The 23,588-nt window shown below is 44.8% G+C and overlaps 1 protein-coding gene across 2 annotated transcripts in view; it reads left to right on the forward strand.

Annotated features, from left to right (window-relative positions):
- The window catches only part of slc25a55a (solute carrier family 25 member 55a), a 640,168-nt gene that overhangs the window by 27,665 nt on the left and 588,915 nt on the right, over positions 1 to 23,588 (forward strand). The window contains exon 1 of one of the 2 annotated variants that reach the window (XM_051924472.1): positions 18,779 to 18,791. The exons of the other annotated variant lie outside the window; for it this stretch is intronic. The gene's annotated coding sequence lies outside the window, so the exon portion shown is untranslated. Of the gene's footprint in view, positions 1 to 18,778; positions 18,792 to 23,588 lie in introns of those variants that run through there. 2 annotated transcript variants of the gene reach the window in all.

The raw sequence follows: 23,588 nt of genomic DNA on the forward strand, positions 1-23,588 counted from the left end.
GCAGTTTAGTGCAGAAGGAATATGGCCAGCCAGGAAGGACTGATTTATGATCCTAGTGATAAGTGGAGAGATGGCAGGGGGTGAGGGGAAAGGGTCCAGGGAACTAGTAGACAGTTTCATTTTCCTGATGACATCCTCCACCTCTTCCCGTGTGGCAACAGAGAAAGAGCAAAGAGGCTGGACAGTCTCAGACAATGAGTCAACAGTTGGGAAGGGCAAGATATCCTTGGTAGAGAGGTGTAAACGGATATTATCAACTTTTTGTTTAAAAAAGTTGATATACATGTTGCATCTCTCATCGGTGGTCTCAGAATGGACAGGTAAAGGAGGTTTGAGAAGATGATTTATAGTAGAAAAAAGTTTTTTTAGGGTTCCTGGAGCCATTTCTGGTGATGGTGGAATAAAACTTGGACCGTGCAACCTTCAGGGCTTCTGCATACTCCCTTATGTGTTCCGTGTAAGCCTGTTTATGGACAGTCAGCCCAGAGGCCTTTTATTAAAGATTATTATTATGATCTTTGTGGTGAAGCCTTAGCATTAGTATTAAAACTACAGAACACCTTCATGAGTGCCATTTTGCTCCTTGGGTGCCTTAAAATCATTACATTATGATAAATGATAAATTAGACTGGACTGCCAATACTGATGCTCTGTGTAAGAAAGGACAGAGCCGACTATACTTCCTTAGAAGGCTGGCATCCTTCAACTTTTGCAATAAGATGCTGCAGATGTTCTATCAGATAGTTATGGCGAGTGCCCTCTTCTACGCGGTGGTGTGCTGGGGAGGCAGCATTAAGAAGATGGACGCCTCACACCTGGACAAACTGGTGAGGAAGGCAGGCACTATTGTAGGCACGGAGCTGGAACAGTTTTACATCTGTGGCAGAGCGACGGGTGCTGAGCAGACTCCTGTCAATCATGGAGAATCCACTGCATCCACTAAACAGTGTCATCTCCAGACAGAGGAGCAGCTTCAGCGACAGACTGCTGTCACTGTCCTGCTCCACTGACAGACTGAGGAGATCGTTCCTCCCCCACACTATGCGACTCTTCAATTCCACCCTGGGGGGTAAACGTTAACATTATTCAAAGTTATTGTCTGTTATACCTGCATTTTTATCACTCTTTAATTAATATTGTTTTTATCAGTATGCTGCTGCTGGACTATGTGAATTTCCCCTTGGGATTAATAAAGTATCTATCTATCTATCTATCTATCTATCTATCTATCTATCTATCTATCTATCTATCTATCTATCTATCTATCTATCTATCTATCTATCTATCTATCTATCTATCTATCTATCTATCTATCTATCTATCTATTATATAGTGCCTTCATATCTATCTATCTATCTATCTATCTATCTATCTATCTATCTATCTATCTATCTATCTATCTATCTATCTATCTATCTATCTATCTATCTATCTATCTATCTATCTATTATTCATTCTCAGATGTGAACTCCTACTCCTCACTTGGAAGATAACTACTTGTCATGTCCTGCTAATTCTAATTCTAGTCAGACGTCAAGTGCTTTTCCTAGAAGCAGTTCTGAGATGCTTGATAAATACAGGCTGTCACTGGACTAAAGAGGGAAGGAGTCTTTGAGAAAAGTTGGGTCCACCCATTTAATACCAAAGTCCAAACAAAAGAACTGAAATCCCGGGTGGTGCAAGAACATAAAACAGCCATGTAAGCTGCTGGGTTAGCCTGATAGGCTTCTCTGCTTTAATGTCCGACATGCGGGGGGGGGGGGGGGGGGGGGGGGGGGTTTCTGCTTTACATCCGACGCCATTACTTCCGGGGATGCCGCTACTTGTAGTTGTTGACTGGAAGACACAGGGTTTGGGAGAGGATTATGGGCTGCACATAGTTGCCCTCTCTGGGCATTTTCTTTGTGCTATATAAATAAATGTTGTTGTTGTTGTTGTTTGTGCTGCAGAGTGAAAAAGAGATGATAAAGTTAGCAGAAGCAGCCCCTCTTAACCAGAGGTGGTATTGTAAGCATCAGCAGGGTCTGATGGGTAATCCTCAGTCACCCATGTGTGACAGGGTGCAGCTCCTTCATCAATTCATCTATAAGGCAGTTAATTCTCTCATTGTGATGCCTGAAGCCTGTCATGCTGATTTTTCTCTCAAATGGCCGTCTCATTTTATTTTACCCAGAAGGTGAAGAGGCAGATCTGTACCACTTCAGGGACACCCCCCAGTCTATGGTTGACTCCTTGGACATCTTCTCTCTCTCTCTTCTGGACTACATACTGCATTATACACTTCTTACAGTAGAACAGGCTCAGCGCCATCTGTTGGACTCCATTGCTCTCTTGGTGCATACAGCATGAAAAGGACAAGTGAAAAATAGAGAGCTTGAAATTAAACCTCTTTAAAAATTTGCAGCCATAGTGGCTTCCTTTTAATGCTAGTTTAAATGGCAAATTGTAATTGATTTTTAATAAACACTAGCAGTTAAGGATATGCCACAAAAAGTCATCTTTCACAATGCCAGAGGGGTCCTGATTTCCTCATTTCTTATCAACAGTACAGTCAGCGCTGTTTTCTTTAGTGATTTTCCTCAGATATATCCGACTGTTCCAGCCAGGCCTTAAATGGTGCGCTATTCTTGACTCCTGAACGAGGCCTGCTGTGCAGCATTGCTTCATTTCACCAACAAAAGTATTGTAGGCATTCAGCTGCCAAAGTGACCTCTTATCGTATTACTGAAACAGGAGCGTGAGTTTCTTCATAACAATTAGCTGCTTATTTTTCCTTTTGCTAATATACAGTGGACCTTTTCACTTTCTACACACTTTAATGTGTTGTAGATTGAATTTTAAATGGACAAATTTGACACATCTGCCCATCAATCAACACCCAAAAACCTGTAATGACAAAGTGAAAATATGTTTTTAGAAAGGTCTTTGAATTTAATTAAAATCATAAAACTGAAATCTCTCATTTCTGTAAGTATTCAGACCCCTAAATTGTGGACAGGTGTGTCCTGTTTGCTTTAATTCTCCTTGAGGTGTGTCGAGAATTTGATTGGCGTCCATCTGCAGGACATTAAACTGTCTGAACGTCATTAAGAAGGGCACTCACCTGTGTTTAGGTGGTCCCACAATTCACACTGCAATTCAGAACAAAAAGCAACCTATGAAGTCCAAGGAACTCTCTGTAGACCTCTGTGATCAAACTGTTGTGAGGCACAGATCAGGTCAAGGGGATAAAATCACTTCAAAAGCTTTTTACTGCTCCCAGAAGCACAGTAGCCTCAATAATAAGAAGTTTGGAACCAGCAAGTCTCTTCTTAGAGTTGGTTCTCTGGTCAAACTGAGTAACCGGGCAAGAAGGGCCTTGGTCAGGGAGGTGACCAAAAACCCAACGGTCACTCTAATGCTCTAATATTCAAATTGTGTACAGCTGTTTGCTTTAGCTTTTCTTGAGGTAAGTCTAGAACATCACTGAAGTCCACCTGTGGCAAGTTTAATTGATTGGACATCGGTAATGGAGCTTGTCCAGGGTTCATGGTGCAGGCGTTTCAATAAAATAGTGAATGTAGATGTACTGGAGGAAAATCGTGCAGCCATGGAGAACTTAATGTGGGAATTGGCTAATTGCTCGTGACATACAGAAGTACTGTTGACTCGGCCATCCTGTTATGGTTCTGTTTGATGATGTTCTGTATTTCCTATTTAAATGTATTTTTATGTCTTTTTCTGAGGCTAAGGATCTGACCAGAAATGATTCCACTCCTTGCAGGGAAAGCTCAGGGGTTGGTGTCCGAATTGGCACTCCAGCCACTGTGAAAAACCTCCCACTGTTCCACTCCATTTGAACCCGGGTGGTGATGAGGTGTCACCCATTGCACTGCTGCTCTCAGGTCCTAATTTGGGATCCTGAGGTGACTCGTCATGTGGTGGGTGCGGCAACATCCTCCACTTTGTTTAAATTCCATATGTCTATGATGTTTATTTATGTTCCATTTATATTTGACATTATTATTATTGTCGTTTAATTTAGTTTCTATGTATTATCATGTGTTCACTTGTTGACTTTGGGCCTTGTGGGTGGTTCCTCAAGAGGTGGGACCACCTATCTGTCTTCATGTGGAATCACTGCCAGCTCTATAAAGAGAAATGCCGTTCATTTAGGTATATACGTTTGTGTTTTATGATTTACTGTTTACTTTATTTCTGACCTCTAGCTTGTTTTTCGACCACAATTATTAGATTCTGTTTTTATCACTTTGTTTGGTATAAAATCACCTTCAGGCATATCCATTTCATGCTTTTTTAAGAATTTTTTGAGAATTTCTGAATTACATAGAATTTTGTAAAATAAATGTTTTCTTTTTATAATGCTGTTTTGCTGGTTCTTTAGTCTTTCTTTTTTTTTTCTTTAATCAGCACCACCAAATCCGAGACCATGGTCCTCAGCTGGAAAAGGGTGGAGTGCCCTCTTAGGGTTGGTAGCGAGATCCTGCCCCAAGTGGAGGAGTTCAAGTATCTCGGGGTCTTGTTCACGAGTGAGGGAAGAATGGAGCGTGAGATCAACAGGCGGATCGGTGCGGCATCCGCAGTAATGCGGGCTCTGCATTGTTCTGTCGTGGTGAAAAAGGAGCTGAGCCGCAAGGCGAAGCTCTCAATTTACCAGTCGATCTACGTTCCTACTGTCACCTATGGTCATGAGCTATGGGTAGTGACCGAAAGAACAAGATCGCGAATACAAGCGGCTGAAATGAGTTTCTTCCACAGGGTGTCTGGGCTTTCCCTTAAAGATAGGGTGAGAAGCTCAGTCATATAGGAGGGGCTCAGAGTAGAGCCGCTGCTCCTCCGCATCGAGAGGAGTCAGATGAGGTGGCTCAGGCATCTGATCAGGATGCCTCCTGGACGCCTCCCTGGTGAGGTGTTCCGGGCACGTCTAACTGGGAGGAGGCCCCGGGGAAGACTCAGGACACGCTGGAGGGACTATGTCTCTCGACTGGCCTGGGAACGCCTTGGGATTCTCCCGGAAGAGCTAGAAGAAGTGTCCAGGGAGAGGGAAGTCTGGGCATCTCTGCTCAAGCTGCTGCCCCCGCGACCCGACCTCGGATAAGCAGAAGAGAATGGATGGATGGATGGATTTATTATGCAGTAAGTGGTTTACGGTTAACCTCTCCCTGCAAGGTTTTTTGTTAATGTAATTTGGGACTTATAGTTTTGTGACCAATATCCCATTTTGAGGGCCTGCTCCCACTGAAGCCAGCAAGTGAGACTTGGGATATGGCTGGATTAAGTGCTAATGTAATATAGTTTTGTTGTCACTGTAACTGAATGGTAATAGCCTTGTGAAGGATAAGTTCTTACAGTTAAAAGTTTCTTTATAAATCCAACTAGCAAAATACCCGCACTTTGCAGAGTAGAAGTAGTGTGTTAAAGAGGTTATGTAAACATATATATACATATATACATAAACACATATATATACATATCTACATATACACATATCAACATATATATACACATACATATACACACATACATACACACACACACATATACATATATACATATACACATACATATTGTAGCAGTAGATGCTCGTGTCCACCTCTCGAACCCTCAGGTACCACTCTTGAGACCAGGTGAAAGTACAATAACTATTATTTTTATTATTGTACAGTGCACAAAGCACTCCACACACCACACTCATATATTCAATCAACTCTTCTCTAATCAACACCAATACAATCCTCCACTCCCAGACACGTCGCCACCCTACCTCCCAGCTCAGCTCAGTGTCTGGGCTTACCCAGAATCCTTTTATAGCCCCTGACCCGGAAGTGGCTCCAAGCCAAACCCACAAGTCCGTTTTCCTTCCGGGTCAGGGCAAACAGTCCTTTTCTTCATCCCGGGAGCACATCGCTTCTTCCAGTCACGTGACTGGGATGCACTCCCAGGTTATAGGGCATGCCAGAGCCCACTAGCCCCCCTACAGCGACTCCTGGCGGCCCCCAAGGTATCCAGCAGGGCTGTGTCAAAACACTACACAGTCCATGAGGCCCTGCTGGAACTCGGGGCGCAAATATGCTGTCCGGAGGGCTCCTCCTAGCGGCCTGGGGGTGATGACCGGAGTCCATAGCCGGTCGTCTGTCACAGTCCCTCCCCCTTAGCGACGACCAGTGGGGCGGAGCGTTGATTCCCACGAGGGACGTCTTCCTCCAGGAGAACGCTTTATCCGGACCGTGGTTCTGTTGTCGAGATCCCCCAGCGAACCTTGGGGGAACGGTGTATCTGGTATCCCACCACTCCCCTGTCCTCCGGGGACAACTCCTCCACACGTTGCCCGGTTGCCGGCAGTTTTAGCACCGCCGACGTCATCCTGGTGGCCTCTCTTCCCAAGACCTGAAGCACCTCGGGAATTCTGTCAGCTCCACCCTGTCCTCCGCCAAGGAGGGTTTAACGGCCGCTTTGTTGCTCTCAGCCCTTTTCTTTTCCCTGTTAGGAGACCCGCATTTCTGTGTGGGGATCTCCTGCTTTCTCTGGGGCTTGTGCACAACGTGAGGCTCTCTATGGAAGAGAGAGAGCCTCTTTGCTGTTTGCACGCCCGTTGTCCTATGTAAACTCGGAGGCGGCGTCATTAGTACCGTATCGCTCCGGGTAACAGCACTATTCAGCTGTCCCGGGACGATCGGTGCTTTCCCCGCCCCTTCATTAACCAACGGCAACCCCCTTATCACGCGGGTCGGGCTTTTAACGTCCGCCTTAGTCCCGAGCAGCATCTGATACCGCTGCTCCGGTTCTAACAGACAATTACCCGACCACTCCATCATGGTGCCACATTCCCTTGTCGGGTTCACAGTGCTTTGGCAACTGCTACTTATTAAACGCGGTGCCGATTCACACTGCGTCCCCTTATGATATACGGTACAGAGAGCACCTACCTGCACCGCCGCATTAATCGAGGCCGGGGCTTCACGGCCTAACCGCCGAAGGTACGTCATCAGTCCCTTCAACGGCGCTTCAGCTGCAGCTCCCAGCTCCTCCACACGCTCCTTCACCTCCTGTAGTCCCTGGAAGAAAGCGTAAAGGGGCGCGAGACATTTCTCGAGCTCCTGCAAGTTTATTAAGTTATTTGTCTCGGCCGGCAGTAAGGCTATTTCCTTATTTTGGTCATCTGCCAACCGGGAACCAATGAGCACGTCCACTCCTGGCACGTGCTCTGCTGAGCGCAAGGGCTCCTGGGATATGGAGTCTTTAGAGGAACGGGTAGCCTCCTGCGGCTGGCTGCGGTCTGCCTTTTTAATTTTGCCGGCAGACACTACAGTCACGTCCCGTCCCTCTTTATTAATTAATGGCGCTGCTTCGCTCGCCGCCCCCTTCCCCTTCCGGGAGCTCAGACGCGTCGGGGAAGACGTGTCCTCACCTAAGGAACCGAGGAGGACTTTCCCATCCCGGCATCCATCGCGCAAGGTCACGTGGTCATTCTCCGCCAATGGACTCCCTTTCTGCGGACGCCTAGACTGGCTTGTTTTCTTTTCTTCGCGGCCATCTTGTCTAGGTGTGAGGCGGGCGCGTTCTTTGTCCGCTTCGTGCAGACAGGCCCCTGCAAAACAGGAAACAAATACTCCCGGCGTTTCGGGCATTGCCCCAGCACATACCTCGGTACGTTGGCGATCACGCTCCAACTCCCTGTAGTAATCTTCGGGAGTTGCTATCCAGCAACGTTCCGACTGCTGCCCTGCTCGGGTTTGCGTGGCCTTAAACTGCTCCCGATCTTCCTCACTGCCCGTCAGGTAAGTCCACAGCTGCTCCATAGGATCTGGGACCGAAGTCTTCTGGATAACTCCAGCCTTCTTCCCAGTCTTCTTCCCCATACTTGCCTGCTGTAGAGGACGGTTCTCAGCTGCAGCGCTCTTGGTCGTGGGTGGAGTTTTCACCTCCGCGGTTACTAGAGGGACCTTTCTAGGGTTCTCTGCCACAACGAATTTAATTATTAATGCAGATCCTCTGCCTCCAGACGGCCAGAGACTCCTGCCGACTACGCCAGTGTAGCAGTAGATGCTCGTGTCCACCTCTCGAACCCTCAGGTACCACTCTTGAGACCAGGTGAAAGTACAATAACTATTATTTTTATTATTGTACAGTGCACAAAGCACTCCACACACCACACTCATATATTCAATCAACTCTTCTCTAATCAACACCAATACAATCCTCCACTCCCAGACACGTCGCCACCCTACCTCCCAGCTCAGCTCAGTGTCTGGGTTTACCCAGAGTCCTTTTATAGCCCCTGACCCGGAAGTGGCTCCAAGCCAAACCCACAAGTCCGTTTTCCTTCCGGGTCAGGGCAAACAGTCCTTTTCTTCATCCCGGGAGCACATCGCTTCTTCCAGTCACGTGACTGGGATGCACTCCCAGGTTATAGGGCATGCCAGAGCCCACTAGCCCCCCTACAGCGACTCCTGGCGGCCCCCAAGGTATCCAGCAGGGCTGTGTCAAAACACTACACAGTCCATGAGGCCCTGCTGGAACTCGGGGCGCAAATATGCTGTCCTGAGGGCTCCTCCTAGCGGCCTGGGGGTGATGACCGGAGTCCATAGCCGGTCGTCTGTCACAATATATACACATACATATATAGATATATATATACATATATATATATATATATATACACACATATATACATACATACACACATATATATATATAAACACATACAGACACATATATATACATATACATATTTACATATCTACATATATATATATATATATATACATATAAATATACATATCTACATATATATATATATATATATATATAGACATACATATATACATACATTCAGATATATATATATACATATCTACATATATAATATATATATATATATATATATATATATAAAGAGAGAGAGAGAGCCAAATCCCTGCGCATCGCAGCGGCGAAGTACTGCTTTTAAATTTTTATTAAGAAGAAAAGAAAACTTTAAATTGAGGGAAAATATACCAATAACAATTTGTTAAGGATCTGTTTTTTTGTGAAGCTGCCTTTACACAGCCTGTTCGCTGTTTTATAAACGAACGCCATATAAGGCCGTCCTTTCTCCTTGCTTAGCAGTTCTGTATTCTTTTATTGTTCGTTTATTACGATTGTTATAGTTATTGTGTAGCTATTTGAGACTCACTTTTCTGTTCAGGTACCCATTTCCTTTATGTAGTCCGCGGATTCTCCGCTATTTTTTCTTTGTTTATTACGATTATAGTTATTTATTGATTCCCTTCTTTAGCTGACTGCCTGCTCATATAAGGCGCTCTGCTGTTTTTTTTGTGAAGCAGCGTTTACACAGCTTTTCCGCTGTTTAATAAACGAATGCCATATAAGGTCTTCCTTTTTCCTTGCTTCGCCAAGGAAGCAGCCTTTTTATTTAATCTACGGGTTCTCTGCTGTTTTTTTGTTCGTTTATTACGATTGTTATAGTTCTCTTTGTATACCACGTTGTCAGGTCAGTACTCCGGTTGTAATATGACCAAGCTGCGCAAGCTTACTGTTGAGAATGCAACGTATAGTTGTACAGGAGAAAAGCAATCTTGCCTCAAATCAATGGCAACCTTTTGTAGGTCTATGAACTTAATTTAAACTTCAGGTTTACACGGTGCTTTGTTTCCAAAGTACCTGCACTCATGAATATGTCTGTATGCGTCAGTCGCTTCATATGTTCACGTGAGCTCTCTTGTGTGATGTTGCGATGTCCACAGCTTTATTTAATGTTAGCTAAGACCCGGCACTTAAAAGTTTCTCGTACTGCGTTCACAGTCAGTTCACGTGATTATGTGGGTGGCGTGATGACGCGATACGCAACTCTGCCTCCCACGGCCATGGAGGTGCACTCTATTACAGTATATGGACAAAAAAGAGGTTCCAGTTATGACCATTATGCGTAGAATTTCGAAATGAAACCTGCCTAACATTTGTAAGTAAGCTGTAAGGAATGAGCATGCCAAATTTCAGCCTTCCACCTACACGGGAAGTTGGAGAATTAGCGATGAGTCAGTCAGTCAGTGAGTCAATGAGGGCTTTGCCTTTTATTAGTATAGATAATCCAACAGGAAAGTGCAGAACAGCAGCTCACACACACATACATACAGAAACCCAGTGTGAGGGGAGGTAAGCCAGTGCAGATTAGCTGTGAGTAAATGAATATAATGGCACACCATGAGAAGCCTAATAACAAGCTAAAGAACTTATCCATTTTAATCAACACAATGCAATACAATACAATTTATTTTTGTATAGCCCAAAATCACACAATGGGCTTTAATAGGCCTTGCCTCTTGACATCCCCCCAGCCTTGACTCTCTAAGAAGACAAGGAAAAACTCCCAAGAAAACCCTTGTAGGGAAAAAATGGAAGAAACCTTGGGAAAAGCAGTTCAAAGAGAGACCCCTTTCCAGGTAGGTTGGGCGTGCAGTGGGTGTCAAAATCAAATAAATTGAAAGATCAGAATTCATAAATTGTGTGCCTTTTTCTACAGCAGAAGAAAAGTTCATCTGTTTTGTGTTGTTTGCTATTGTCTTTAGCCTATATCAATATACATATATATACTTGTATATTGTCATAAACTGAGAGTTTCAAATGCAAGAAATTCCCAATATGCTCCAAAAATGTCCATTAGAGGAGGAAATCATGTTAGAAACCCTGACTAGAAAATGTCATTGAAAGTTTATAAAATAAAATATTTATTCATCACAAAAAATATGTTCCGTGGAGCACAAAGGTAATAGGATTTGTCCAGAGCAATAAGGTAATCCAACACAAATAAACGTCCCGCTACAAAATCCCAAGAATAGTCACAATAAAGAGAGAAATGTCAAAAATCCATTTCACTGAAAAAGCACAAGAACTCAACACTCATTCCATATTACTGTTTATCACACATGCATGTCTGTGGCTCACCCTCTGGGCTAATCTGTGGTAGGCAATACCACCCCACACTGAGAGGGGGTGCTCACACTAACCCTCTCCTCTTTTGTTCCCTCCGCAGTACAGAGAAGACGCCCAGTGAGGGTCCCTACTGGTCCCCCATCTATAAAGCCCTAAAGGATGCATTCAGTTTGGAACAGACTGCACCACTGAACAGAGCTCCTTCCACCTTGACCAGAACCCAACAATTCACTTAGCTAAACAGCCTTCTTATTTTGATTACTCTTTTTGACAATTGCATTGGTGCACGTAGCAGTTCTTATTTTGTGGATTGAATTAAATGGGGACAACTGGGCAGGAACCCAAACATTTATCTGTGGAACGTGCAGTACTTGACTCGACCACAGCACACATTAAAATGAACCACCAGGAATTGTGGGAGGCCCTCCAGATTTACAGGGTGGAGGGAAGTTCCTGGTGGTGATTGGCAGGTATGGCGGACCCGGCCGAGATGCCTCTTCAATGTATGTTCCGAGGAAGCAACCATGGGCTGCTCAGTACCTCCCCTGGGACACTTGGTGGCAGCCTCCCTGGCTGACAGTGGTGCTTCAGCTTCCCACAGGGTTCCATGGAAGATGGAGTTCTCCACAGCCTTGTTGGGATCTGGGGTGGCCGCCAGGGGGCCCTGCATGGTTTCCTGAACCCAGCTGGACTAATCTTCAGCCCTACCTGGGAGTGCAACCAGAAACAGGTGAACAAGCACCTGGAGCACTTCTGGGTGGGCCATAAAAGGAGCCAGCAACCACCACTCAAGGGCAGAGTCGGAAGGAGGAGGACAAAGCTTGTGGAGGAGTGGTGGTGGATGGAAGAGAGAGAGAGAGAGAGAGAGAGAGAGAGAGAGGAGTGTTTTGGTTGTAGTTTGTGCTTTGGGACTGTGTTGTGGCTGGGGGACACGGGGAAGACGTGCCCTGCAGCTGGAGAAAATAAAAGTTTATTTATTTTTATACGTGCCTCCCGTGTCCAATCTGTGTTGGGTCGGGCGCAATATAGCGCCTTTGTCACACAGGTGATTTGCCTCTTTGGGGACCACCCACAAATCACATGGAACATAACAGAAGCTTAGACGCAGATACATAAAACATAAAGAATAATGCAATGCCTCACAGCATGAATTCACATCCTGGGTCATCCCTGTGGAGCATTGAGTAATGAGAAAAGTGCTATACAAGTGTAAAGAATTATTATTGTTATTATTATTATTAAATAATAAATAAAAGAAAAAGTAACACAAATAAATCAAAATATACAACAAAGACACAAAACAAGCATTTGTACCCTGGCCAGGGGCGGAAGAAATGTATTATCATTATTTTCCAATTAATTAAAGATGTTAAGATTTGCACTGGGTGTGACGAGGATGGATAGGATTAGAAATGAGGACATTAGAGGGTCAGCTCAAGTTGGACAGTTGGGAGACAAAGTCAGAGAGATGAGATTGCGCTGGTTTGGACATGTGCAGAGGAGAGATGATGAGTATATTGGGAGAAGGATGTTAAGGATAGAGCTGTCAGGGAAGAGGAAAAGAGGAAGGCCTAAGAGAAGGTTTATGGATGTGGTGAGAGAGGACAGGAAGGTGATGGGTGTGACAGAGCAAGATGGACTAAAACAGGCCATTCAGCCCAACAAAGCTTATCCAGTCCTATCCACTTAATTCTTCTAAAATAACATTAAGTCGAGTTTTGAAAGTCAGTTTGAAAGGGTAGTTTCTGTTGTCCCAAAAACACAACCAAAACCCAGCCTTTCTTATGTTATGCAAACATGTCATCCATGTTGTAAAAAGAAGACACAACAAAGCATAAAGGGTTGGGGTTTTCCGGCCCTGTATACTGTAAATAGAAAATCTTTGTCAGAATAATTGTTCAAAAACAATATGCATCAGACAGCAATATGGCGGAATGGGGGAGTCTTTATGGAGAGGGACAGGAAATGAAAGTGAAGGCTGCTGGGAAGGTACCAAGATAGATGCTGGGATGTTGACATCATCAGGGGTCGACAGAGGGAATGCGGAAATGATATTGCTTGGTTAGTTACTGGAGGTGGCTTCATGGCGGTGGTGTTTCCTTCTTTCTGCCAAAAACAAAGATAGAGAGGTTAGTACTCCGCCATTCCCTTCTGGCCTTCACATAACAGTTTGGGTCCTTCCGCGGCTCCCTAAGCGGGCGTGCATGACAATGACTTTGCCTCCAATAGGTTGAATTATTGTAATTCTTTATCTCTCGGAGATCAGTCAGGCGTCCCTATCTCGTCTTCAGGTACTGTAGTTCAAATTATTCCTCCTATCTTGGCCTCTCTTTGTTGTCTGCCTGTCAGGTTCAAGATGAAGTTTAAAGTGCTTCCTTTTGTTTTTAAAGCACTAAGTAATCTGGGGGAAGCACGGTGGTGCTGCTGCCTCGCAGGTTTGGGTCACCCCTGCATGGAGTTTGCATGTTCTCTCCAGGTCTGCTGGGTGCTCCGGTTTCCTCTCACAATCCAAAGACATGCAGGTTTGCAGGTTTGGTTGGATTGGCGATGCTAAACTGGCCCGTGTGTGTGTGTGCATATCCAGCAGGGGGCACCAGCTCCCTTGTTGGAATAAGTTCTTTTGTATTTGTGGTGTGTTACATAACCCAAAACTATACAGATAATATAAATAGGCGATACCCCTTCCTTAGTGATACGGCGGTAAGAAATCACATAGGGGAAATAACTTAGCTTTCTTTAATGACAGTTTACGTGGCATAACAGACAAAGGAAGCCATGACAAAAACCCAATTCGGGAGTGGGGGCCTGATGTGTAGAGTCTGCCATTTTCGTCGCTGAGTTGGAAGGATTTTCAGGATCGAATGACATTATCTCCCATCCATCCGTTGGCTTCAAAGGTGTGCCGGGCAATGTTCCAAGGCTTTATACTATTTCTCCATGTGCAGGCCCCCACTTAGGTGAATCATACAATTCCAAACAAGGCAAAGAGAGGATACAATTTTATGCAGAGTTGGACACACAGAAATAGTACACAATGCCCATTTCGCAGTTGTCCTTCACTTGTGCTGTCTTAAAAAGCTTGCCTAGCAATTCTTATATGGTGAACTCCTGTGTGCTAAATCTGGCTTTGTGTTAGCTGTACATGTGAGTAGAAAGAAAAGTAGATTTAAAATATTTGCACAGAGCACAGTGACATATTACACTTATATTCTAATTACAGTGTGGTTGGTGGGTGTGTTTGTGAGTATTTATGTTCACCCTTCAATGGACTGATGTCCTGTCCAGTGTTCGTTCCTGCCTTGTGCCCTGTGCTATATGGGATGGGCTCCTGCCCCACTGTGACCCTCGACTGGGTTAAGTGGATTAGAAAATGACTGTCTGACTAAATAATCTGCCTCCTCCATATACAGTATTTCAGATCTCCTCATCTAATGTTCTTCCTCCAGCGCACTTAGGTCATCTTCACAGTTTCTCCTATCAGTGCCACGTTTTCCCCTGTTGATTTATGGAGCTGCAAAACTCTGCAATGAGCTTCCTTTATTTGTCACAACTGCTTCCACAGTCCTGACATTTAAATCCCCTTTAAAAACTCATCTTTTTTGTTCTCAGGCTTTTGGAGACGCAGAATAATGTATTTGCTTTGGTTTGGCCTGTAAGTTGTTATGCTTGGAGACCAAATTTTATTGTCTTTGTTAGTACAGTTTTATTCAGTGTTTTTACGTCACGGTTTAATTTTTGTTTAACTTTGGAGCAGCTGTTTGAGGTTTTAAATGTGCTTTATAAATCAATTTGATTTGATTTGATTCCCTATACAGGAGGCAACCAGACGAGTTTCGGAAATGTTGCTTGAGAGATTTAGAACCAGCACCCTGACTCAGGAGCATCAGCAGTCATGCAGTGCAGTCCTCAAGTACCCACGATCTTCTTGACATAAGAGAGCCCAGAAATGGCTGCCTGACATGCGGCTCCATAAAGTGCAGGGGAGGGAGGTGATGTAGTAGGCATGTTATTACAAGTAAAAAAAATATGTATTTATTTATTTGGAATCCAAAATACAGGCAAGAGGCCATAGTGCCCTCCATAATATTTGGGACAAAGACACTGCTGATGGGAAAAGAAGAGACATCTTTAATAGAAAGCGTCGCAGTGCTTTGGTGAGGGGCACAGCTTAACAGTTTGGTCAGCTTGTGCTAAGCTAGTAAGTCTTCACTTTAACACTAGAATTACCAAATCGTACAAAAAAACGTGTAAATCCGGCCCACCTTAAATCCCTTCGCACCGCTCCTCATCGGCGTCTTTTGTTTTGTAAATGTGTCGATCAGCACAAGCAGCAAGCAGCCTGCTATCCCATCCTCCCACTGCCACAGAAACAGCAAAAACCTCTCCCAGCTCAAGTCTTGGTTATCAGGGAAGTGAGGTATCTAGAGCTGCGTAGGCCAAAAAATGCATGCATGTCACGTGTGTTCCATGTCTACAAAGATCTATGTAAGTGTAGGATGACAGGAAATGCAAGAAATGTTGAACACACACCTAAAAGACAAACTTTTTTCATGTTTTAGTACTAAAGACAAAATTTTGACATGAAGTGTTGTGACGGATGGTTGGGTTCCATGCCCGGCCGGGACGCCCCTACTGTGTATGTTCCGGGGGAGCAGCCATGGACTGTTCAATACCTCCCCCGGGACGCTTGGTGGCAGCCTCCCTGGTGGCCAATGATACCCCAGCCTGGCGCGTGGCTCCATGGGAGATGGAGTCCTCCACAGCCTGGTTGGGGACTCTGCATGGAGTCAGCAGCCCGGCTGGTCAGATCTTCAGCCCCACCCGGAAGGGCAATTAGGGTCAGGTGATCAAGCACCTGGAATGCTTCCAGGTGGGATATAAAAAGGGCCAGCCACCACCACTCGAGAGAGCCAGAGTCGGGAGGAGGAGGAGGACTAAGCCTGAGGAGGAGTGGTGGTGCCTGAAGGAGTATTTGTGAGTGTTTTGGGACTGTGTTGGGCCTGTGGGACACGGGAAAGGCGTGCCCCACAGCTGAAGAGAAATAAAAAAGTGTTTATTGAAGTACGTGCCTCTGTCTCAGTCTGTGCCGGGTCGGGCGCTATATAGCGCCTTTCACAGTGTATAATGTGTGAAGTCCAAATATCAAATAAACACTTTCACAAAAGATGCAAATATAACAGAACAAGTGCACTTTTATTCAAGGCTATAACCAAAGAAAAAGAAATCGGGTTAGTGTGGCTTGCTGTCGCGACTGCTTTGGTAGTACAGCGGTGAATTTCCTGTCATCTTTGTAGACACGGAACACACATGAAATGCATGTGTTCCAAATAATGATATATTTTTAGACTATACACCTCTAGGTACATGACTCCCTGATAAACAAGGCTTGAGGCGGTGGGAGGATGGGATAGTAGGCTGCTTGCTGCTTGGGCTTTTCAACACATTTACAAGACAAAAGACGCTGACGGAGAGGTGTGAGCGGATTTAAGGTGGGCCGGATTTACAAGTTTTTTCATAAGCTTTGGTAATTCTAGTGTTAAATAGTGGAGATATCCATTATTTTAAATTGTAGACGCCTTGCCTGAGAAGTGTTTCAAAATCGAGGCAGCAGTGCTACCACCGTGCCACCAGTTCCCATCAAGTGTTTTGTAACTTCTGTTCTGTTCTGTTCCGTTGTTTCAGATCATATGCATATACATTGCATAGTATATACAAACTCAGGGCAATCACATTAGCACCAGATTGCATGTTTTGTGCCCGGTTTTTCTCTCAATGCTTTGCAAATCTTGTTTTTCATTTTGCTGTAAGCCTGCATTTTAACATCGACAGCAAGTCTTGTATATGCTGTATCATTCAAATCAGACTCACAATAGCCAAAAACAAAATATCCTGAGCCAAGAGAAATCAAAAATGAGAAAAATGGTGTAGCCTGCCAAGATCAACAGCATGAAGATTACTTGGAAACAAACAAAAAAAAAAACAAAACACTCCTCTCTCTAACAATGGGATAAAAAGATCAGTCAGAGAGACAGCAGCCGTTTTAATAAGTGTGATAGCCGCTAACTGCAGCAATGAGCCCTCTGACTCTCCGGGGTCCTGTCCCATCATTCTCAATTAAATCTATCTTGACAGCCAAACCAAGTACGATTTCCTTTTCTTTTAAGGTTTCTTGTAAATGGCGTGTGTGTCACCAGAGTCACATGTCAAGAGTGGCAGTTTATGCTGTGGAAAGCCCGGACACAGACAGACAGACAGCAGAATGTCCAAAAGCACACTCCTTAATTATGTTAAGCACCACAATGCCTTATCCCAACAACTCTTCTTTCTCACTCTTTCTCTTTCTCTTCCTTGAACCTCCACTACCCTCCTCACAAGCTCCGTCCCCTTCCTCCCAACTCCGGCTCCTCTACTGGAGGGAGGCAGCCCCTTTTATAATGACACGGACGTGCTCCAGGTGCTCCGTCTGACGACACTTCCTGGTGTGGCGGAAGTGTCAGGAGAGCTGCCTCCAGGTGCCTCTGGGATTTCTTCCGGCAGCACTTCCTGGTGTGGCGGAAGTGCTGCCATCCAGGGTTCTATAACTGTTCGGGTGCCCCCTGGCAGTGGCCACATCCTCCCATAGGCATGAGCTTCCCAGTTCTGTTCCAGTGGCCCCCAAGCAGACGCGGCCGGCTGCCCTCTCGTGGCCGAGGGGAGGTACCGTCCCTCTCGTGGATCGTCCAGGCGTCCCGGCTGGGGACGTCTGGCACAATGCTCAGAGAAATGAGTGAAGTGTGTATCCTGATGTCCTGGCTAAATTGTCCACCATGTCTCTGACTGGCTATCTCTCACCTCTTCATCACCTAACAGCTAATGTGTGGTGAGCATACCGGCACAAAATGGCTGCCATCACATCATTCCAATAGACGTTGCACATTAGTGGTGTGTGAAGCACCTTCAGTAGCACTATAGAGGGTGCTGCTCATAAAATTAGAATATCATGACAAAGTTGATTTATTTCAGTAATTCCATTCAAAAAGTGAAACTTGCATATTAGATTCATTCATTACACACAGACTGATGTATTTCAAATGTTTATTTCTTTTAATGTTGATGATTATAACTGACAACTAATGAAAGTCCCAAATTCAGTATCTCGGAAAATTAGAATATTGTGAAAAGGTTCAATATTGAAGACACCTGGTGCCACACTCTAATCAGCTAATTAACTCCAAACACCTGCAAAAGCCTTTAAATGGTCTCTCAGTCTCGTTCTGTAGGCTACACAATCATGGGGAAGACTGCTGACTTGACAGTTGTCCAAAAGACGACCATTGACACCTTGCACAAGGAAGGCAAGACACAAAGGTCATTGCTAAAGAGGCTGGCTGTTCACAGAGCTCTGTGTCCAAGCACATTAATAGAGAGGAGAAGTGAAGGACAAGATGTGGTAGAAAAAAGTGTACAAGCAATAGGGATAACCGCACCCTGGAGAGGATTGTGAAACAAAACCCATTCAAAAATTTGGAGGAGATTCACAAAGAGTGGACTGCAGCTGGAGTCAGTGCTTCAAGAACCACCACACACAGACGTATGCAAGACATGGGTTTCAGCTGTCGCATTCCTTGTGTCAAGCAACTCTTGAACAAGAGACAGCATCAGAAGTGTCTCGCCTTTGGACTGCTGCTGAGTGGTCCAAAGTTATGTTCTCTGATGAAAATAAATTTTGCATTTCCTTTGGAAATCAAGGTCCCAGAGTCTGGAGGAAGAGAGGAGAGACACAGAATCCACGTTGCGTGAGGTCCAGTGTAGTTTCCACAGTCAGTGATGGTTTGGGGTGCCATGTCATCTGCTGGTGTTGGTCCATTGTGTTTTCTGAGGTCCAAGGTCAATGCAGCCGTCTACCAGGAAGTTTTAGAGCACTTCATGCTTCCTGCTGCTGACGAACTTTATGGAGATGCAGATTTCATTTTCCAACAGGACCTGGCACCTGCACACAGTGCCAAAGCTACCAGTACCTGGTTTAAGGACCATGGCATCCCTGTTCTTGAATGGCCAGCAAACTCGCCTGACCTTAAACCCATAGAAAATCTGTGGGGTATTGTGAAGAGGAAGATGCAATACGCCAGACCTAACAATTCAGAAGAGCTGAAGGCCACTATCAGAGCAACATGGGCTCTCATAACACCTGAGCAGTGCCACAGACTGATCGACTCCATGCCACGCCGCATTGCTGCAGTAATCCAGGCCAAAGGAGCCCCAACTAAATATTGAGTGCTGTACATGCTCATACTTTTCATGTTCATACCTTTCAGTTGGCCGACATTTCTAAAAATCCTTTTTTTGCATTGGTCTTAATTGATATTCTAATTTTCCAAGATACTGAATTTGGGACTTTCATTAGTTGTCAGTTATAATCATCAACATTAAAAGAAATAAACATTTGAAATACATCAGTCTGTGTGTAATGAATGAATCTAATATACAAGTTTCACTTTTTGAATGGAATTACTGAAATAAATCAACTTTGTCATGATATTCTAATTTTATGACCAGCACCTGTAGACATGTAATGAATTGTTATTATTATTAATCCAGCAGCAAACGTGATATTTTGAGTGACATCTGAAGACACTTTATATGCACGGTGCTTTGCTGTGCAACAAATGAGAAGCAGGGACAGCTAAACCCGTAGGGTTGTGGTTTACAGGCCAGTTCTTCCGCTGCTGAATATAATATATGAAAAGGAAATGAAAAGTCTTTTGAAATGTTGTATTCTGAGACTGTTTGCAACTGTTCCTTTTCTTTTGCCAAATAAGCAATAGAGCTTCTATTATTCAGCCGTATTAATTAAAATGAAGTTGCCCTCAAAAAATGACATTCATCAACTACAGAACAGAAAACAAACAAGTAGGCCACCAGCAGCAGCTAATCCATATTACTAACCGAGAATGGTAAACCGGAAGGCACGGACCCAGGTACATGGCGATGGACGCAGGAGACATACTGCACAGGCACCGACAGCGCGCATCTCATAAACCGCCAGTGAAGTGTGATCCACCGCGCACGAAGGAGTCACCGCTCAAAAACGAAACAGCTCTTGACGTGAATGAGAAATGAAGCAACAACGCGCCCATAGCTAACGACTAACGACACTGACACACAAAAAAAGAGGATTCTGCGCTGCAGCCCAGATTCAAACGGAAGAGGCTACGGAGGCCCCACAGGTCCACAAAGATAGTACGGAAGGCGCGGGAAAGTACGAAAGGCAAAGGCGCCTACACAGCATAGTGAAACCCGACATAGTACGGAAGGCGCAGGCATCACCGCCATATTGTGAGTGGCACTACTGCGGAGTGAAGTTAGGAATAATGTGCTGCTTGGGATTGTACAAACCAGCTCGACTAACGGAGCTACAAACACGAGCCCGCATGGATAAAGAAAATAAACGTGGGCGCCTACTACGCGCGTCTGAAACCGCGGCAGCAAAACTGTCTCAGCTCCAGAACCAAACAGCTCGACTAACAGAGCTACAAAAATGTGCCAGCATGGACAAATACAATGAACATAGGCACCTACGACGCGCATCTGAAACTGCGGAAGCAAAGCAGGCACGGGGGGTTGGCGAGCGAAGCGAGCAGGGGGCGAAGCCCCCTAGTAAAAGAAGAAAAGCCACCAAGTGGTGGTGCAGTGCTGCAATATTGTTGTGGAAATCTGCTTTAATACAGCTGCTTTATATATTTTATATGCGCTGTGCAAGAAAGGACAGAGCCGACTATACTTCCTTAGAAGGCTCGCGTCCTTCAACATCTGCAATAAGATGCTGCAGATGTTCTATCAGACAGTTGTGGCGAGCACCCTCTTCTACGCGGTGGTGTGCTGGGGAGGCAGCATTAAGAGGAAAGACGCCTCACGCCTGGACAAACTGGTGAGGAAGGCAGGCTCTATTGTTGGCATGGAGCTGGACAGTTTAACATCTGTGGCAGAGCGACGGGCGCTCAGCAGGCTCCTATCAATTATGGAGAATCCACTGCATCCACTAAATAGTATCATCTCCAGACAGAAGAGCAGCTTCAGCGACAGACTGCTGTCACCGTCCTGCTCCACTGACAGATTGAGGAGATCGTTCCTCCCCCAAACTATGCGACTCTTCAATTCCACCCTGGGGGGTAAACGTTAACATTTAACATTATACAAAGTTATTGTCTGTTTTTCACCTGCATTATTATCATTCTTTAATTTAATATTATTTATTGTACAGTATCAGTATGCTGCTGCTGGAGTATGTGAATTTCCCATTGGGATTAATAAAGTATCTATCTATCTATCTATCTATCTATCTATCTATCTATCTATCTATCTATCTATCTATCTATCTATCTATCTATCTATAGTGCTGAACATGTACGGCCTTATCTGCAAGTGGACATTTGCCTCAAGTGAAGATACTACATGAGGATCAGCAAGGTCATTTTTCGAAGCCATGTTTAGTTCACCCAACCTCTATTACACAAGTGGCTCTCTTGGCTATAAGTACAAACATTTCTTAACATTTTAACTTGAGCACACAGGCTTCTGACTTTATACTTGAGTGCAATACGAGGGGGAGCAGAATTAAAGGTTTTGTCTCATCCTCGTCACCACTCGTGCACCGCTTTCTTCACGTCGTCATCTGTCTTAAATTGACCACCACCCAGATGGTCCAAAAAGGTGGAAGTCACACGGTGCCAAACCTGGCAAATGAGAAGGATGTGGCAATACCTCAAACTTCAGTTTCTCCAGACATGCCTTGGTGTCCTTAGTAGTGTGTGTGTCATTGTCTTGCAGTAAAAAGGACCCCTTGAGACAGCAGCAGTGCCTGCCACTTGGATCGAATAACAGGCTTCACATTGGTCTCCAGCGAGTCACAGTAACTTGCACTGGTGACTGGAGTACCCCTCAGCATGTCATGTTCGACAATAACTCGGGTGGCATGAGTGGTGGCGAGGACAAGACAAAACCTTTTATTCTGCTGGCACTTCCAGGCAGGTGACGCAAGTGCATTGAGAAGAAGGGTGGAGATGACACTGAGAAATGACACGATCAGCTTTGTTAAGGTGCATTCCATTTTCTGATAAGTGCCATTTTCTAACTTTAGCTTGACTCCCCCTCGTATAACAGGTCAGGTAAACGACCCTTAATAATAAGTAACACAGTGCAGAGGCTCAAAACCATAATGTCCAGGATCTGAACTTCTGACAGTGAACATTTGTATTGTTGTCCATCAGGCCAACGTGTTTCAGGACTCTACCCCTTCATCAGGGCCGGACAAACTGGAAACTAAAGATAAATAATTTTCACATCTCAAGACACTACATAAATACATACTCAGAAAGGGGTATTCACAAAAAAAGATTTTGAAACACTTCTCAGGCAAAGTGTCTACAATTTAAAATAATGGACATCTCCACTATCAAAAGTGAAGAGACCATTTGGCTAAGCTGCACCTGTGGCCATCACCAAAGCTGTGCCCACTCACTGCAATGCTTTCTATTGAAGACATCTTAAACCTCACATTTTTACTTTCTATGTGTAACACTTTACATTTACTGACATCAAATTCATCGGCCACAAATCTGCCCAGGCCTGTATGCTGTCCAAGTCCTTCTGTGATGATTTAATGGATTCCAAATTATCTGCTAATCCACCTATCTTGATATCAATAAGCCAATGGTAGAAAAAGTAGGACATGCATTTGTAAAGAAACTTTAAAGGTTAAGAAATGTTTTTGAAAAAGAGTCTGATTGTACATACAGGACTTAGGCAGAAAATGAAGATGATGGAAGACGAAGAGCTTTCAGATTAATGTTCAGTCTGTAAGGTCCTTGACAGTTTCTTTGGGTTCTTGTCCTTCTCTGCTCTCCTCTGCCTACCTTTTCTCAGCATGTATGCCAAATTTAAAGGCCTAACTTCATGTTGAATTAACAAGGACTACAAGAATAATTAATGAGAAGTCAAGCTAAATGACAGCTTTTATTGGCTAACTAAAAAGATTACAATATGCACTGTGATAGTTGCCCGGACACCACCAGTGGGAAACCACTTCTTTATAAAAAGCACACGTTTATTCTCCATTAATAAACACAATTCCACACAGCACACAATGCACAAAGCAATTATCACCACTGATTCTCTCTTTCTCAGTCCTTGGCCGCCTCTACTCTCCTCCTGGGAGCTTCGTCCTACTCCCACTCCTGACTCTGGCTCTCTGATTGTAAGAAGGCGGCCCCTTTTATTCCTGCCCGGATGTGCTCCAGGTGATTGATGACGTCCATCCGGCAGCACTTCCTGGTGTGGCGGAAGTGCTGCCCTTTGCCCCGGAAGCACTCCGGGCATCCCTGGCAGGTTCCTCCGCCATCTTGCCGAGTGTGGCGGAAGTCACAATATCCGGATCCCACGAGGTTTAACGCGCCCTCTGGCGGTGGCCACGGGTCCCAACGAGTTCGAATCTTTGCTCTCTTTTCCCGTGGTCCTTTCCTGCTCCATGACGGTTGTGCCCTCGTGGCCCGGAAGCTATTCCCGTCACCTTCCAGTCCTTTTAGGCGTCCCAGCCAGGTAATAACCCTGGCCATCTGCGACAGCACGCTTTCAAGGCATCATGATTACATTTTGCCTGAAGAAGGGGCCTGAGTTGCTTT

Source organism: Erpetoichthys calabaricus, chromosome 3 (genome assembly GCF_900747795.2).
Source record: "Erpetoichthys calabaricus chromosome 3, fErpCal1.3, whole genome shotgun sequence".
NCBI classification, from domain to species: domain Eukaryota; kingdom Metazoa; phylum Chordata; class Cladistia; order Polypteriformes; family Polypteridae; genus Erpetoichthys; species Erpetoichthys calabaricus.